Genomic DNA, 16,438 nt, shown 5'->3' with positions numbered 1-16,438 from the left:
AGTCCCTGGGACCTGAGCCTAACCCTAATAGAAGCCCCTGGAATTCTGTGTTGTGAGAGGACAAGGTCAGAATCCGTTCATTGCAACCTTCCCACAGGGGCTAGGAACAGGCAAGAAGGGAGTGGCTTTGCCCAGACCCCAGAGCAGACCCAGGCCCCTCTGAGCTGTGCTCCATGTCCCGCCCAGCCCCGGGCTCATTCTTGAATTGCCAAGTGTGCCCCAGCCTCCTGTGATAGCAGGTCCGGAATGTATGTAGAGGTCCTACCCCTGATGGCGTCCCTAGGAGTAGAAGCCAGAACACCCCACTGTGCAGATGGGGAGCCTGGGGAGGCCCTGAGAGGCACAGGGTCTGTCCAAGGTCACAGCCCTGGGCACGCACAGGAGCCCAGTCTGAAGCCAGCTCTGTGTCCTCACAGCGGGGACACCGGCTGCACCCAGGCCTTGGGAAGGCTGTGGGGGGGCTGTGAGGGAGTCACTGTATGGATGGGGAATGGTGGGAGGGGGAGCATTGAGCAGCCGCGGGAGGGGGCCCTCGGGGGCGGGGGTCTTGTGTGAGGAGGTCGTTGGGTAAGGGGACCACATGCACTGGTGACCTCACTTCCCTGACAACAGAGTCCAACAGAATTTGGAACCCAGGTAACAAAGGCACCCACATTCCAGAGACAGCCCCCTGCCCAGCTCATTTCGTTGGAGATCATCCAACCATGAACATGTGGGCTTGCTGCCTCCCTAAGTCTGGAGGCTGCAGTCTGAAGAAAGAGCGCCCTGCAAACGCTGGCCCCCGCTGGGGATGTCCGATCAGGGCTCCCCACCGCCTCTGGCCGTTTGGCCGGAAGGCCCGAAAGGTGACACCAGGAGGCCCAGAGCCAGCCACCCAGCCCCACACGCTCTGATCTGACCTGTGCAGCCCCAGGCCCCCCTCCGTGTGTGTGTGTGTGTCTGTGCGTGTCTGTGTGTGAGTGTGCGTGTGTGTGCGTGTGGGTGTGTGTAAAGAGGGGTCATGCGGGGTGGGGCCACCCTGAGCAGGAGCAGGCTGATGAAGGGTCAGATTCCCAGTGGGCAGGTCATGTTCAAGGGCAAGGCTGGCTGTGTGGAATGGGGTGTGCGGGCGCTGCCCCTTCTACCCAGGGTTTATCCTGATAGCCCTGCAGGGATGGGTCACTGCATCCCGGGTGCAGGGCTGCGCACTCACAGGTCTGTGTCTGATCTGGGAGCAGGGGGACTGGGCAGGAGGACAGTGAGGATGGCCGGGCAGGGCTGTGATGCCTCCAGCCGGCTACCCGTCCCTGTCTTTGCAGAAGGCCACGGATGACCTCCCGAGGCGGCTGGCGGACAGGTCCTCCTCCCTGTCGGAGCGGTTGACCCCACAGTCATCCCCAAAAACAAGTGCTGGGGATTGCCGGGCAAGACCTCCAACACCACCCAGACCACTGTCCCAGGTGGTTGGTCACCGGACAGTGGTCCAGGAGCCGGACCCCACGGAGACCGAGCCCGAGGGTGAGAAGGCTGGGGCTGGGTGTTTGTGGTGTGTGGGGATGGGTCGGTGCTGGCCCCACAGGGACGAGCCCCCAGAGGCTGGTGTGGGGCCTGGAGCAAAGACTGGGCGCAGAGCATCCAGCGGGTGGACTGCAGTCGGGGAGACACCCCAGGGAGGGCTCCTTCCTGGCTGCGGCTTCTCTGGGAGGCCCTGGGCTGGGTTCTGTCTCCGCAAAGGCCCACGGAGAGCAGGCTTGGGGTGAGCTTTTCTCCTCTCTCAGCTGCTCCACCACCTGAGGAGCTAGAGCCGGCTCCAACTCCATCGGCAGCTCTGGAGGGAGGGGTGGTGCCTGCAGCGACTTCAGGAGGAGACCAGGAGCCGGCAGGTGACCCGGCACCCACCCACGGAGAGCCTGACGCGGACCAGGAAGAACTGGCACCTGCCCCTGACCCAGCTCCTGCTACTGTTCCTGCCCCTGACCCAGCTCCTGCCCTGGATCCTGCCCCTGACCCAGCTCCTGCCCTGGATCCTGCACCTGCCACTGCTCCAACCCAGCTCCTGATCCTCCTCCTACCCCTTCCCCTGCCCCTGCCAGAGCCACTGCCCCTTCCCCTGCCTGAGCTCCGGTTCCTGCTCCTTCTCCTGCTCCTCTCCCTGCCCCTGCCAGACTCCGCTGCCCCTTCCCCTGACCCTTCCTGAGCTCCTGTTCTTGTCCCTGACCCTCCTCCTGCTCATAACCCAACCCCTGCCAGACCTGCTGCCCCTTCCCCTGCCCCTGCCTGAGCTCCTGTTCCTGCTCCTTTTCCTGCTCCTGCTTCTGCCCCTTCCCCAGCATGACCTGCTGCCCCTGCCCCTGCCCCTGCCCCTGCCCCTGCCTGAGCTCCTGTTCCTGCTCCTTTTTCTGCCGCTGCCCCTGCACCTGCACCTGCCGGAGCTCCTGTTCCTGCTCCTTACCCAGGTCCTGCCCTGGATCCTGCACCTGCCATGACTGCTGATCCTGTCCCTCCCCTTGCCCCTGCCCCTAGCCCTTCTCTTACAAATGGCCCTGCCCCTGGCCCTGCTCTTACACCTGGCCCTGCCCCTAGCCCTGCCCCTATCCCAACCCCTGCCCCTACTCCTGCTCCCGCAGGGCTCCCAGAGCCACATCCAGAGCCCACAGCCCTGCGGGGAGAGCTCCTTGTACAATTGCCCTTAGTTCCATCATCGGACCCTGACGCCCCGCCAGATTGTTTCATCCCCTCCCCCTATATTCTTTCTCTCTGGTTCATATTGTTCTGGTTCATATTGTTCATTTTCATGTTCTGTATACTGTTTATTATTTGTTTTAAATAAAATTACTTGTTTTCAACTGAACATGTGATGAGCATAAGTACATTCCCAACGCTGTGCCACCACACCCCAGAACATTGCTGCGGAATATCTCATGTCCCAAAGGAGTCCCCGAACCAGAAGCCCCCCTGCCCATTTCTCCCCCAGCCCAGACCCTGGAAACCCCTAAGCTGCTTTCTCTCCCTGTTCCTTTCCCTGTTCTGGATGTTTCTGTAAGTGGAATCACGCAATAGGTGCCTTTGTGTCTGCCCACCTATTTTCAAAGGGGACTTGTTTTCGTCTGTGTTTATTTGTCATAAAATTTCCCTTATTCGATATTAAAATGCCTGATGGATTACAGATCAGATGTAATCAGAGAGGCCGCTTTAGGAATTATGGGCTGAGACCCCTGTTCCTGCTGGGACACCACAGCCTGACCCCAGACAGAACAGGGCTGGCCCCTGTGGCCCACACAGAAACCAGGGAAATGCAGAAGCTGGAAGACACACCACAAAGGGCAAAAGCATTGCTCACAACCCAAGGCCAGAGAAAGGTTTCCGATGCCTCTTGTCCAAACAACACACCAAGTCACTGGGTTCCACAAGGACAGACACCAAACGCATGCAAGTCCAAGGGGGGAGGACAGGCACGTGCAGAGTCAGAGATGAGGGAGCTCCCGGGGAAGGACTCTGGCAAAGGAAACCCTATGGAGGCAGCACTGGTCACCCTCAGACTGGCAGGTGTCTGGTCTGGGGAGAACGTGAGGAAGCGGAGATCCCCTGCAGGTACCCTGGAGAGAAGGGTGACAGGCACCCCTGTCTGGGAGAACAGTGAGCAGCACCCATCCCAGGCCACAGGTGCACCTGGCATGCTTGGCCTCTGACCAACCCCTGGAAACTCTGGCTCGGTTTTTCACAGATGTGTTTTCAGGAGTGTTTATCACAGCAGTGGTGGAGAGAGCAGGGAATGGAACAACGCTAATGCCCAAGGAGATGGATGGGATCCACAGTCCCAGTCCTCATGATAGAATGTCCTGTATCCACTGTCACATTGTCATTTGGGGCACAGGATCCGGGAAGCCCCTCCTGAGACCCCTCCTGCCACCCTGTTCCTGGGAACATTCAGAATTGGAGGAGGAGGAGGTGGAGAGGATCCAGGATAACAGAGGGCCAAGGAGAAGGAAGGTCAGCACTGGGAGGACCTGAGCCACCATCCAGGGCCGGGGCTGTCGTGCCCTCGGACCTCACCCCAAATAAGGGCTCCTGATGGATGGACCCAACTTCTGCGGTTTCCCTCCCTCCCTCCCTCTCTCTCCCTCCCTTTCTCCCATCCTCCCTCCCTCTCACTCCCTCCCTCCTTCCCCCCTTCCTCCCTCATTCAGCAGAGGACCACGGGTCCCTGCTGTGTACTGAGCAATGGGGCTTCATCAGTGAGCACCCCCCAACCCACATGATCACGTCCACTGTGGGAGGTGACAGGGGTCAGTCTCACGGCTAGGAGTGGTGATGAGCACCAAGAATCTGTTCCTGAAAACAGAGGCCAGTTACACAAAGAATGGAGAGACCCATGCTTAGCACTTCCTCTAGAAAAATCGAGTCCTGAAAAGTGATGAAGAGTGAGTATATCCTAGACTTCCTGCAGTGTGAGTTCTAATGGCAGGTACGCACTGATTCTTAGAACAAACAAAGTAAATTACCCAGTGTCGACTGGGGGGTTGTGACTAACTTTTCTGACCCAATGACAGCATTTCAGCTAACATCTCCAGGGCTTCCAAGTTGTCCCAAGGGTCTCTGCGATCCTCTGATCCTTCCATTGACCTCCTTGGGAAGCTCTGTCTTGTCGTCTTCCTTGTCTCCTGCCCCTTCTGGGACCCTTCTCTGGCCTCCCCGCCAGGGCCACCCCCACCAGGACTTCCTGTGCCCCGTGGCCTGGCGCCCGCATCCCATGGGGGTCCTGGGAGCCCGGTGCATTGTGCAAAGCCTGTGCGCTCCCTCTGGGGTCACTTGGCATCTCCCCTGCAGCTGCCTGCATCATCCTGCACTGGGTCTCCTCCAAGCGTTCTGTGAGGCCAACCTGTGTCCGTGTCACGGGCACGGAAGCGAGAGTCCAGAAGGTCCAGATGACCTGCTCCCAGTCCCAACGTGTGGAGCCTGGGCCAAGGATGGTCAGCGAGCAGAGGAGGACTTAAGCTTAGGAAGCCTGAGGGAGGACATGGCACAGTGAGCCTGCAGGAGGAGAGTGAACACCGTGGGGACCTGGCGCTCAGGCCTACTGGGAGACCACATCCCATCCTCACTGGCTCTGTCCCCAGGGCTGGAGGTCGTCCAGGTACCCACCCTCCCAGCCTGTAGGCTGCCAGTGGCTGCCAGTAGAGGAGGCACCTGGTGCAGGAGAGAGCCTTCAGAGAGGAGGGGACAGGTGCTCCCCCAGCAGCTGGAGGAACTCGGGGTATCCACCCTCCCAGGCTGCAGGCTGGCAGTGGCTGGCAGGAGAGGAGGCACCTATGCAGGAGAGAGCCCTCAGGCAGAGAGGAGGGGGCAGGTACTCCCCCAGCAGCTGGAGGAACTCAGGGTAGCCACCCTCCCAGGCTGCAGGCTGGCAGTGACTGGCAGGAGAGCAGGCACCTAGTGCAGGAGAGAGCCCTCAGGCAGAGAGGAGGGGCAGGCGCTCCCCCAGCAGCTGGAGGAACTCGGGGTAGCCACTCTCCCAGGCTGCAGGCTGGCAGTGGCTGGCAGGAAAGGAGGCAGCTGGTGCAGGAGAGAGCCCTCAGGCAGAGAGGAGGGGGCAGGTGCTCCCCCAGCAGCAGGTGCACTGGGTCGGGCTGAGGGGGCATCATTGGACAGCAGTGCCTGCAGCTGGGGTCTCCACACAGACCCTCTCCTTAGGCTCAGCACAAGCTTGTCTGGATGGCCTTTATCCCCCAAATACAAAGTCTGGTCCAGGGCCACCCCACCAAGTCCTGACTCCCAATCCTTTGTACTCAGCTCAAGTGACAAGAAATGGCCAATAGTTTAGGTGGTGTTGGGTGCACAGGGAAATTTGCTTTTCTGGCCCATGCTGTAACATTGCTGGCATTTTAAGATCTCAGGGCTCTGAATCAAAAACAGTAGGATGCCGGGGACCCCAGCTGGCTTTCTGGAAACCTACCTCTGTGCCTTCCAGCCTTCCCATCCCACCAGCTCTGCTCAGAATCCCTCCGGGCCACAGACCCACAGTCTTGGGTCCTCAGATGGCCCAGGCGACGTGCCCTCAAAAAGTGATCCCGGTGGGGCAGTAGGACACAGTGCAGATTCCAGCAAACCCCCCTCCCAGAAACTGAGGGTACCGCTGGATGAGCTGTCTGAAAACAGCCAGGTCAGGGTTCCAGGAAGACACCAGAGGCACAGGAGTCACTGAGGGGCATCTGAAGGTCAGGTACGGGTAGTCAGAGCTTCCAGGCCCTTCTTCCCTAAAGCTCCTCATTCCTCAGCCTTTCTTCCAGTGATTCTGCTCGGTTTCTATCTGCCCCAACTGTTATCCATTGCCTAGGCAGCAGAGACTCACATATGCCTTTAATGTTTTGGACAATGGATGTCCACTTCAGTACATAGCCACTTCACTACTGGGAGAGTTGGTAGAAAGCAAAAAGTCACAGAGGACTCCAAGGGTCTGGACTTGGTGTTTCCCTCTCCTGAGATGGGGACACCTGTGGGATGAGCAGGTGGCCAGCTGGTGGGGGGTGGGCAGGGACCTGACGTGGACAGATGGGGTAGGTGAGGCCCGAGGTCCCCGGGGAATGTGCCTGGCATCTGGACTGAATAGGTCTTCAAAGCTGCGGATTGGCTGGGATCATCTTCAGGCGGAGGAGGAAGGTGAGGGGAGCAGAAGGGACTGAGGAGGCTTGGCTTAGACAGGAGAGGGCTGAGACACTGCTTTGGGGGGAAAGTGGGTCAGGTCCAGGCTCACAGGGACAGACCTTGAGGCCATTGGGCTATGTGAAATAAGCCAGTCCCTAAAGGACCAATACGGGAGGACCCCACTTGTGAGGGACAGAGAGCACTCCGATTCATAGAGGTGGAAGGAGCTGCTGGGTGCCGGGGCTGGGGAGGGGAAATGGGGGGTTAGTGTCTCCTGGGTAGAAGTTCAGTTTGGGAGGATGACAAAGTTGTGGCAGTGGATGGAGGTGGCAGGTGCAAAAGAGTGAATATACTTATTGCCACAGAATTGTACCCTGAAACGTGCTTAATGGTATCAGGTGTATGTCTATTACACAATAGGAGAGTAGTGAGTCAGGAGGACGGGTCCATCGAAAGTCCCAGGAAGGCCCAAGAGCAGGGATCCTGTATCTTAGTTCTCGCTCTCATGCTCTGCGCCTTGTTGGGTGTCTAAGCTCACAGTAGCATCACTAAATGCTTGCTAAGACACAGTGCAGGCGGATGGTCCAGAGAGAGTGCACAAACCATCTGTGGGCACTGAGGAATCCCAACGGCACATGCATCCAGACTGAGTGAATGCCCACATTTCACAAACACCAGCATAAAGAGCCATTTAAAACGAAGGCAGACGCCACTCTGGAAAACACTAGGGAGGTTCCTCAAAAAGTTTAAAAAAGAGCTACCTTATGACCGAGCAATTGCACTACTGGGTATTTACCCCAAAGATACAAATGTAGGGATCCGAAGGAGCACGTGCACCCCAATGTTTATAGCAGCAATGTCCACAATAGCCAAACTATGGAAAGAGTCTAAATGTCCATCAACTGATGAATGGATAAAGAAGATGTGGTGTGTGTGTATATATATATATATATATATATATATATATATATATATATATATATACAGAGAATATTATGCACCTATCAAAAAAATGAAATCTTGCCATTTGCAACGACGTGGATGGAACTACAGTGTATTATGTTAAACAAAATAAGTCAATCAGAGAAAGACAATTATCCTATGATCTCAGTGATATGAGGAATTTGAGGAACAAGACAGAGGATCATAGGCGAAGGGAGGGAAAAATGAAACAAGACGAAACCAGAGAGAGAGACAAAACATAAGAGACTCTTAATCTCAGGAAACAAACTGAGGGTTGCTGGAGTGGAGGGGGTTGGGAGGCGTGGGGTGACTGGGTGATGGACATTGGGGACGGTATGTGCTATGGTGAGCACTGTGAATTGTATAAGACCGATGAATCAAAGACCTGTACCCCTGAAACAAATAATACATTATACGTTAATTTAAAATTCACTAAAATAATAAAAATAAAACAAAAGCAGGTGACCTCAAGCTGTATTACAAAGCTGTCATCATCAAGACAGTATGGTACTGGCACAAAACACACACATAGATCAATGGAACAGAATAGAGACCCCAGAAATGGACCCTCAACTCTATGGTCAACTAATCTTCCACAAAGCAGGAAAGAATACCCAATGGAAAAACGACAGTCTCTTCAATAAATGGTGCTGGGAAAATTAGACAGCCACATGCAGAAGAATGAAACTGGACCATTCTCTTACACCATATACAAAGGTAAACTCAAATTGGATGAAAGACCTCAATGTGACACAGGAATCCATCAAAATCCTAGAAGAGAACACAGGCAGTAACCTCTTCGACCTCAGCCACAGCAACTTCTTGCTAGACACGTCTCCAAAGGCAAGGGTAACAAAAGCAAAAATGAACCTTTGGGACTTCATCAAGATAAAAATCTTCTGCACAGCAAAGGAAACAGTCAACAAAATTAAAAGGCAAGCCATGGAATGGGAGAAGATATTTGCAAATGACATTACAGATAAAGGGCTGGCATCCAAGATCTATAAAGAACTTCTCAAACTCAACACCCAAAAAACAAATAATCCAATCAAGAAATGGGCAGAACACATGAACAGACACTTCTCCAAAGACATACAAATGGCTAACAGACACATGAAAAAATGCTTCACATCACTAGCCATCAGGGAAAAAGAAATTAAAACCACATTGAGATACCACCTTACACCACTCAGAATGGCTAAAATCAACAAGGCAGGAAACAACAAATGTTGGTGAGGATGTGGAGAAAGGGGAACCCTCTTACACTGTTGGTGGGAATGCAAGCTGGTACAGCCACTCTGAAAAACAGTATGGAGTTTCTTCAAGACGTTACAAATAGAACTACCCTACCACCAGCAATCGCACTACTGGGTATTTACCCCAAAGATACAGATGTAGTGAAAAGAAGGGGCACCTGCCCCTCAATGTTCATAGCAGCAATGTCCACAATAGACAAACTGTGGAAGGAGCCGAGATGCCCTTCACCAGACGAATGGATAAAGAAGATGAGGTATATATGTACAATAGAATATTCCTCAGCTGTCAGAAAGGATGAATACCTACCATTTACATTGACATAGATGGAACGGGAGGGGATTATGCTAAGTGAAATAAATAAATCAGAGAAAGACAATTATCATATAGTTTCACTCCTATGTGGAATGTCAGGAATAGCACAGAGGACTACAGGGGAAGGGAGGGAAAACTGAACAGGAAGAAATCAGAGAGGGAGACAAACCATGAGAGACTCTGGACTCCGGTAAACAAACTGAGGGTTACAGAAGGGAGGAGGGTGGGGGGATGGGGTAACTGGGTGACGGGTATTAAGGAGGGCACATGTTGTGATGAGAACTGGGTGTTATAGGCAACTAATGAATCACTGAACACTACATCAAAATATACTGATGTACTATATGTTGGCTAATGAATTTAAATTTAAAAAATTAAATAAAATTAATAAATAAAAAATAAATCCGCGGCAGGAAATGGAAATAACCCAGAGGGCGCCATGCTGCTGGAGGCTGAGCTAGCGGTTACGGCCAAGGCCTCTGGCGGTGAGGGCACCGGGGTTCTGAGAGGTGGCTCGGTGCACCCCTGACCCTGAAGCCCCATGGCCATGGCAACATGCAAGGACTGGGAGGGAAGACCCAGCCAGGACCCGTTCTGGCTCCATGGCTGCTACAGGGCTGTACCAGCCCCACCAGGCGGTGTCTGTTTAGAACTAGAGAGAAAACCTTTTCCCTCAATTGTTCTTTTTAAAAATGGTTGCTCAGCATCGACACAGAAAAACATCTGACATAAAACTGGAGCCGTTCACAGCTGCAAATGACCCAGAAGTGAAGAAAATGTAGTGAACGCAAAGAGAGGACGCTGTATCCCCAGGCAGGCCTCCTGTGAGCAGGTGCGGCTGGGGCACTGGACGTGCCCGTGCAGACAGTACTGGACTCCACAGTGTCCCTCGAGGGGACAGAAGTGGGAACCTGCTCTGATGGCTCTGCTGAAGTCAGCACCCCCTGCTGGAGACGGGGACAGCCCCTCATGAGTTCCGGGTGTCCTGGTGATTCTTGGGCATGGCCCAAATCTCAGCTTCTTCATGACCCGGGGCCAGCCCAGCAGCTGCACACAGGTCCTCCAGGGCCAGCCCAATAGCTGTGGGTCCCGCAGGTCCTCCAGGGACAGCACCTTGGTGGGCTTGTGGTCCAGCAGGTACCTGTTCAGGTGGCTCTTATTGTACCACATGGCCTCGATCCCATTGGCCCAGTTGACCACCATCACCTGGTGACAGGCTAAGGTCAGTTGGTGAACCTCTGGCACAACCCCCCAAAAAAGGCCCCCATGTAGTAGAAGTCACCCTTGTCCCTGGGGATGTGGGCCTGGGACTGGGACCAGCGCTCATAGCTTAAGTCCTCACGGGCCACCCAGTAGAAACCGGGGTGCAGGGTGCCAAAGAGGGGGGACAGGATCTCCATGCACACGTGGTCACAGAACTTCATGTCCACGTCCCCGCACACCATGTCATCCACCTCATAGAGGAAGCACTCCTCATAGAAGCAGCTCATGATCGCCGTGTGCTGCATGGACACATCCTGCCAGTGTGGGGCACCGCGGACCTCAAGAACCACCACCCTTCAGTGCTCCTGGAGGGGCACACGGGACACAGCAACCAGCTGGTCGGTGAAGACATAGTAGATGACCCTGTGTCCACCATGAAGTGATTCTGCAGGAACAGCTCCAGGAAGACCCCGTATCCACAGGGGCAGGGGACAGGGCAGGAAGAGGGTCACTGCCAGAGGCTGGCAGCAGGACCCCAGAGCTGGGGGTCATGGACGTGTACACCTTCTTCATGGGGACAGGCCCTGTGCTGCTTTAAGCAACAGCCACCCTGGCGTGTCCTGAGCAAGTCCACTGGCAGGGCCTCCCTACCTTCTGCTCCCAGAGATAGGGGCCATCAGCACCCCATCTTACACAGGGGAGCCTGAGGCTTAGGAGGCTGGAAACCCATGCAGCCCCACTCTCAACATGCTGGAGCCAGGAACACCCCCCTCTCCTGAGCTCCCAGGCAAACCCTGCAGGTGCCCTACCCTGGCTGAACCCCTGCAGGTTCTGTCCCCACCTGCCATGAGTTGAGCACCTTTGGGCACAGCCCGTGTTTCTATGTCCTACAGACTGCGTAGAATCAGCAGGGCCGGCCAGCTGCCCCACTTTACTTTGAGTGGGCTGTCGCTGGTCCCCAACAGAGCTGTCTCCACCCCCTATAGGGTCCTCCCTTGAAGGCTACTGGGCCTCTGGCTGACAAGGTCCATCAGTAAACCACTGGTATTTCTAGGAGGGGTCACCCTCGAACTCCCCAGATCAGGAATCAGGTTCAGCCCATGGGCAGGGAAGGGGAAAGATGACCCCTGGAAAAAGGGGGCTTGCTTAGGCCCTAGCCTTGAATCCAAGGGGGTGAGCTTCTGGGTCCAGGTCTACATCTCCCTGGCCCCCAAACATTGGAAGTCTTGTCCAAATGCCTCACATGGCTGGTCCCCCGTTGAGGGGACTACCTGCCCCTCACTGTGGGGACAGCAGCTCCCCCATTGTCAGCAAGTGTGGTGAGCCCCTCTGAGACTGATTTTTTTTAAGATTTTATTTATTTGACAGAGAAAGAGACAGCTAGAGAGGGAACACAAGGAGGGGGAGGGGGAGAGGGAGAAGCAGGCTCCCTGCTGAGCAGGGAGCCTGACATGGGACTTAATCCCAGGCCCCTGGGATCACGACCTGAGCCGAAGGCAGACGCTTAAGGACTGAGACACCCAGGCGCCCTGAGACTGGCTTTTTTACACAGGCACTAAGACTACTTCCCTGTGCCTACCCCATTCCTCGCAGGTTAGTAAATCGCTCACACAGGGAAGGTGGATACTACATTTAAATATGGGACGAGCACATCCGCCCAGCAGACATGAGTCAGGTCACCAGGGGGCAAGTAGAGGCCCAGCCAATGGGGAAAAAGCCAGACATGATGCAAGGGGAGAGAAGAGTGCTCCTGGCAGAGGGCACAGAGAATGCAAAGGATTGGAGTCAGGCCCAAGGAACATGTGGGACAACCACACAGCTTGGTGGCCCACAGAGGGGGGCTGCAGTGGGAGAGGTGAGGCTGGAGAGTACAGACAGGTGGGGAGCGGATCGCAGAGAGCCTCAAAGGTTATGTTCTGAAATGATCAATCTGGTTACCGGAGGAGAATGGTCTCTATACAGCAGAGGACAGGGAGACCCTAACCCTAACCCTAACCCTAACACTAACCCTAAACCTAACTCTAACCCCTAACCCCTAACCCCTAACCCTAACCCGTACACTAACCCGTACCCTAACCCTAACCCTACCCTAAACCGTAACCTAACCTGTACCCTAACCCTAATCCTAACCCTAACCACTAACCCCTAACCCTAACCCTAACCCGTACCCTAACCCTAACCCTCGCCCTACCCTAACCCGTACCCTAACCCGTACCCTAAACCGTTCCCTAACGCTAACCCTAACCCGTAACCTAACCCGTACCCGTACCCTAACCCTAACCCGTACCCTAACCCGAACCCTAACCTGTACCCTAATCCTAACCCGTACCCTAACCAAGCCGTACCCTAACCCGTACCCTAACCCGTACCCATACCCGTATCCTAACCCTAACCCGTACCCTAATCCTGACACTAACCCGTACCCTAACCCGTACCCTAACCCTAACCCGTTCCCTAACCCATACCCATACCCGTAACCTAACCCTAACCCGTTCCCTAACCCGTACCCGTCCCCTAACCCTAACCCTAACCCATACCCTAACCCGTACCCTAACCCTAACCCATACCCTAATCCTAACCCGTACCCTAACCAAGCCATACCCTAACCCGTACCCGTACCCGTACCCGTACCCTACCCCTAAACTGTACCCTAACCCTGACCCTAACCAGTACCCTAACCCTAACCCGTACCCTAACCCGTACCCTAACCCTAACCCGTACCCTAACCCTAACCCGTTCCCTGACCCGTACCCTAACCCATACCCGTACCCGTACCCTAACCCTAACCCGTTCCCTAACCCGTACCCTAACCTGTACCCGTACCCTAACCCATACCCTAACCCTGTATATCCTCCCCAGGGACAGCGAACAAAGTCAACACATATCTGCACACTTTGAAATGTGAACAGAAACCTGCAAACTCAGGTTCTCACAGGAGCTAAATGTTAATGACCAGGTGACAAAAAGGTGACACAGATAGCAAGTAACCAAAAGAAGATGTCATGTGTCTGTGAGCTGGCCACCTTCTCTACCTGTCGGAAGGAAGCCATGCCTGACAGGAGGGAGCCACACCTGGACCTGGTCTCTCTAGGCTGCTCTTGAGCAGAGCAGAGGATTTGCTGAGCTGGGTGTGGGTGCAGCAGGGAGAGATGGGCAGCTGGCCACAGATGTTACCTGCCAAGTACCTGTAGGACCAGCTCCCGGTCCTCAGCCAAGGTTAAGCAATACTTATGTTTAGTTACATATTTACTGTGACAGGAAAGGTGCTCAGTACTTTGAGTGACTATATTCTCTCCCTTTTTTTTTTTTAAATACACTTTATAGAGGTATGATTGACATACAAAAAGCTGTACATAATTAATGTATTCAGCTTGACCCTGACCCTAACCCTAATATCAAGTTAACATATACTCTGATTTAGAATAGAGCTCATAAATTATTTCATGATTATTAGGAGCTAGGGGATCCAAGGACCAACCTTCTTCTATCTTATTCTCCCTTGAATTTGACAGGTTGGAACACATTCTGCCACATGCTATCTGGAGAGTGGCCACGCGGGGGCAACAGGGAGTAAACATTAGGGCAAACCCGGCCACAAAGCCAATTCTTCCCTCATCCTGTAAAACCTTGCTCATTCAATGTTTACAGATCATTCTATAGAGTATTAAAAGTGTGACTTTCTGGAATTTTTTAAAAACCAAACTAATTCTTTGAAACTGCTAAAAATATAATGTTTTTAAAAATCTCAGCGTTGGTGAGCAGATGAAGACCCAGGGGCCTGGGGAAAAGCTGTTATTATTGAATATGTTCAGATCTAATTAGGAAACAAGTAGGATTTATACTCCACTTATTTTCACAAAGAATTTGTGTCAACTAACAGTACTGAACCCACACAAAATAGTGCACTTCAGAGGAAAATAAAAGGAGATTCAACAGCCTCAAGAGGCAGAGAAAGAGCCACACCCGGGAGCAAAGAAGACATACCACGGATGCTAGCCTCAGGCTGATTTGCAGCCTGTGGATCCTCTGGAGCTAGAATGCCCCCAATGCCCCTGGGGGTCGTGGGTCAAGCAGAGCTCAAACCCTGATGCTGCACTGTTGTACCTGGTGACGGGTCTCCTTGGTCACTTCCTCCATGAGCCACCCCCCACCCCCTGACTCCTCCAGCCTGCTTCTCGAAACTCCCATTCCTCTTTCTGACCCCGTTGTTTACTTTTCCCTTCACTTACATAGTATATAGTATGTTTACCTACATCCTATTCTGTCATGTAAATGTTTTTGTCATGTTCTCACTGCACTGTACTTTGCATCATCCACCCTGATGTATAATCACTTGCTGCACTGCATGACTTAATTGGGGACTGGGAACACCCTCACAGTGTCATGGGGCTAGTGTCCTGGGCAAGGTCCTCACTAAGCCGGCTCATCCTGCAGCTGTTGCACTGAAGGCCTGATCCAGGCACTGGAGCCCAGTCTGAAGTCAGCTCTGTGTCCTCACAGCGGGGACACCGGCTGCACCCAGGCCTTGGGAAGGCTGTGGGGGGGCTGTGAGGGAGTCACTGTATGGATGGGGCATGGGGGGAGGGGGAGCATTGAGCAGCCGGGGGAGGGGGCCCTCGGGGCGGGGGTCTTGTGTGAGGAGGAAGTTGGGTAAGGGGACCCCAGGCAGTGGTGACCTCACTTCCCTGACAACAGAGTCCAACAGAATTTGGAACCCAGGTAACAAAGGCACCCACATTCCAGAGACAGCCCCCTGCCCAGCTCATTTCTTTGGAGACCCTCCAACAAAAAGCATGTTCGCGTGCTGCTTCCCCAAATCTGGACGCTGCAGGCTGAAGAAAGAGCGCCCTGTAAACGCTGCCCCCCGCTGGGGATGTCCAATCAGGGCTCCCCACCGCCTCTGGCCGTTTGGCCGGAAGGCCCAAAAGGTGACACCAGGAGGCCCAGAGCCTGCCACCCAGCCCCACAGGGTCTAATCCGCCTGTGCAGCCCCAGGTCCCCTCCCCTCCGTGTGTGTGTGTGTGTGTGTGTGTGTGTGTGTGTGTGTGTGTGTGTGAGAAGAGGGGTCATGTGGGGTGGGCACACGCCATTCAAGAGCAGGCTGAGGAGGGGTCAGATAACCCGCGGGCAGGTCATGTTCAAGGTCCAGGCTGGCTGGGTGGGACGGGGTGTGGGGGGCTGTGAGCTTCTGCCCAGGGTTCCTCTCGATCGCCCTGCAGGGATGGGTCACTGTCCCGCGTGCAGGGCTGTGCACCCACAGGTGTGTGTCTGATCTGGGAGCAGCAGGGCGACTGGGCAGGGGACAGGGAGGTTGGCCGGGCAGGACTGGGATGCCTCCGGGCCGGCTACCCGTCCCTATCTTTGCAGACCTCCGATGAGATCGGCACGAGGCTGGCGGACACCCACTCCATGTCCGGGATCCGGAGCGTGACCCCACAGGACTCCCCTGGAGCAGGTGCTGGGGATTGCGGGGAGAGGCCTCCGACACCACCCAGACCACTGTCCCTGGTGGTCAGTGACTGCACTGGGCTCCAGGAGCCGGAGCCCACGGAGGCCGAGCCTGAGGCTGAGAAGCCCGGGGCTGGGTGCCCGTGGGTGTGTGCGGAAGGGTGGGGGCTGGCCCCACAGGAAAGGGCCCCCAGAGCCTGGTGTGGGGCCTGGAGCAACGACTGGGCTCAGAGCGCCCAGCGGGGGGACTGCGGTCGGGGAGACGCCCCGGGGAGGGCTCCTTCCTGGCTGCGGCTTCTCGGGGAGGCCCTGGCCTAGGTTCTGTCTCCACGGAGAGCAGGCTCGGGCTGAGCTTTTCTCCTCTCACAGCTGCTCCACCACCTGAGGAGCTAGAGCTGGTTCCAACTCCTTCGGCAGCTCTGGACAGAGGGGTGGTGGCTGCGACTTCAGCAGGAGACCAGGAGCCGGCAGGTGACCCAGCACCCGCCCACGGAGAGCCTGACGGGGGCCAGGAAGGGCCTGCTGGAGAACCTGCCTCCGGAGAGCCTGCCCCTGTGCCTGCCAGAGCCGCCGCCCCTGCGCCTGCCCCGAACTGTGGCCCTGCTCCTGCCCCCGACCCAGCTCCTGCCCTGGA

The 16,438-nt window shown here is 55.1% G+C and overlaps 1 pseudogene; it reads right to left on the bottom strand.

The window, feature by feature from the left end:
* Positions 1 to 10,120: 10,120 nt before the first annotated feature.
* On the bottom strand, positions 10,121 to 10,781 carry LOC135363085 (histo-blood group ABO system transferase 2-like; annotated as a pseudogene).
* Between the last annotated feature and the right edge of the window lie 5,657 nt (positions 10,782 to 16,438).

This window comes from Mirounga angustirostris, unplaced genomic scaffold, assembly GCF_029215605.1.
Source record: "Mirounga angustirostris isolate CCGP_5_RB_7025 unplaced genomic scaffold, mMirAng1.0.hap1 SCAF_18, whole genome shotgun sequence".
NCBI lineage: Eukaryota > Metazoa > Chordata > Mammalia > Carnivora > Phocidae > Mirounga > Mirounga angustirostris.
This window is presented reverse-complemented; position numbering and strand designations above follow the sequence as displayed.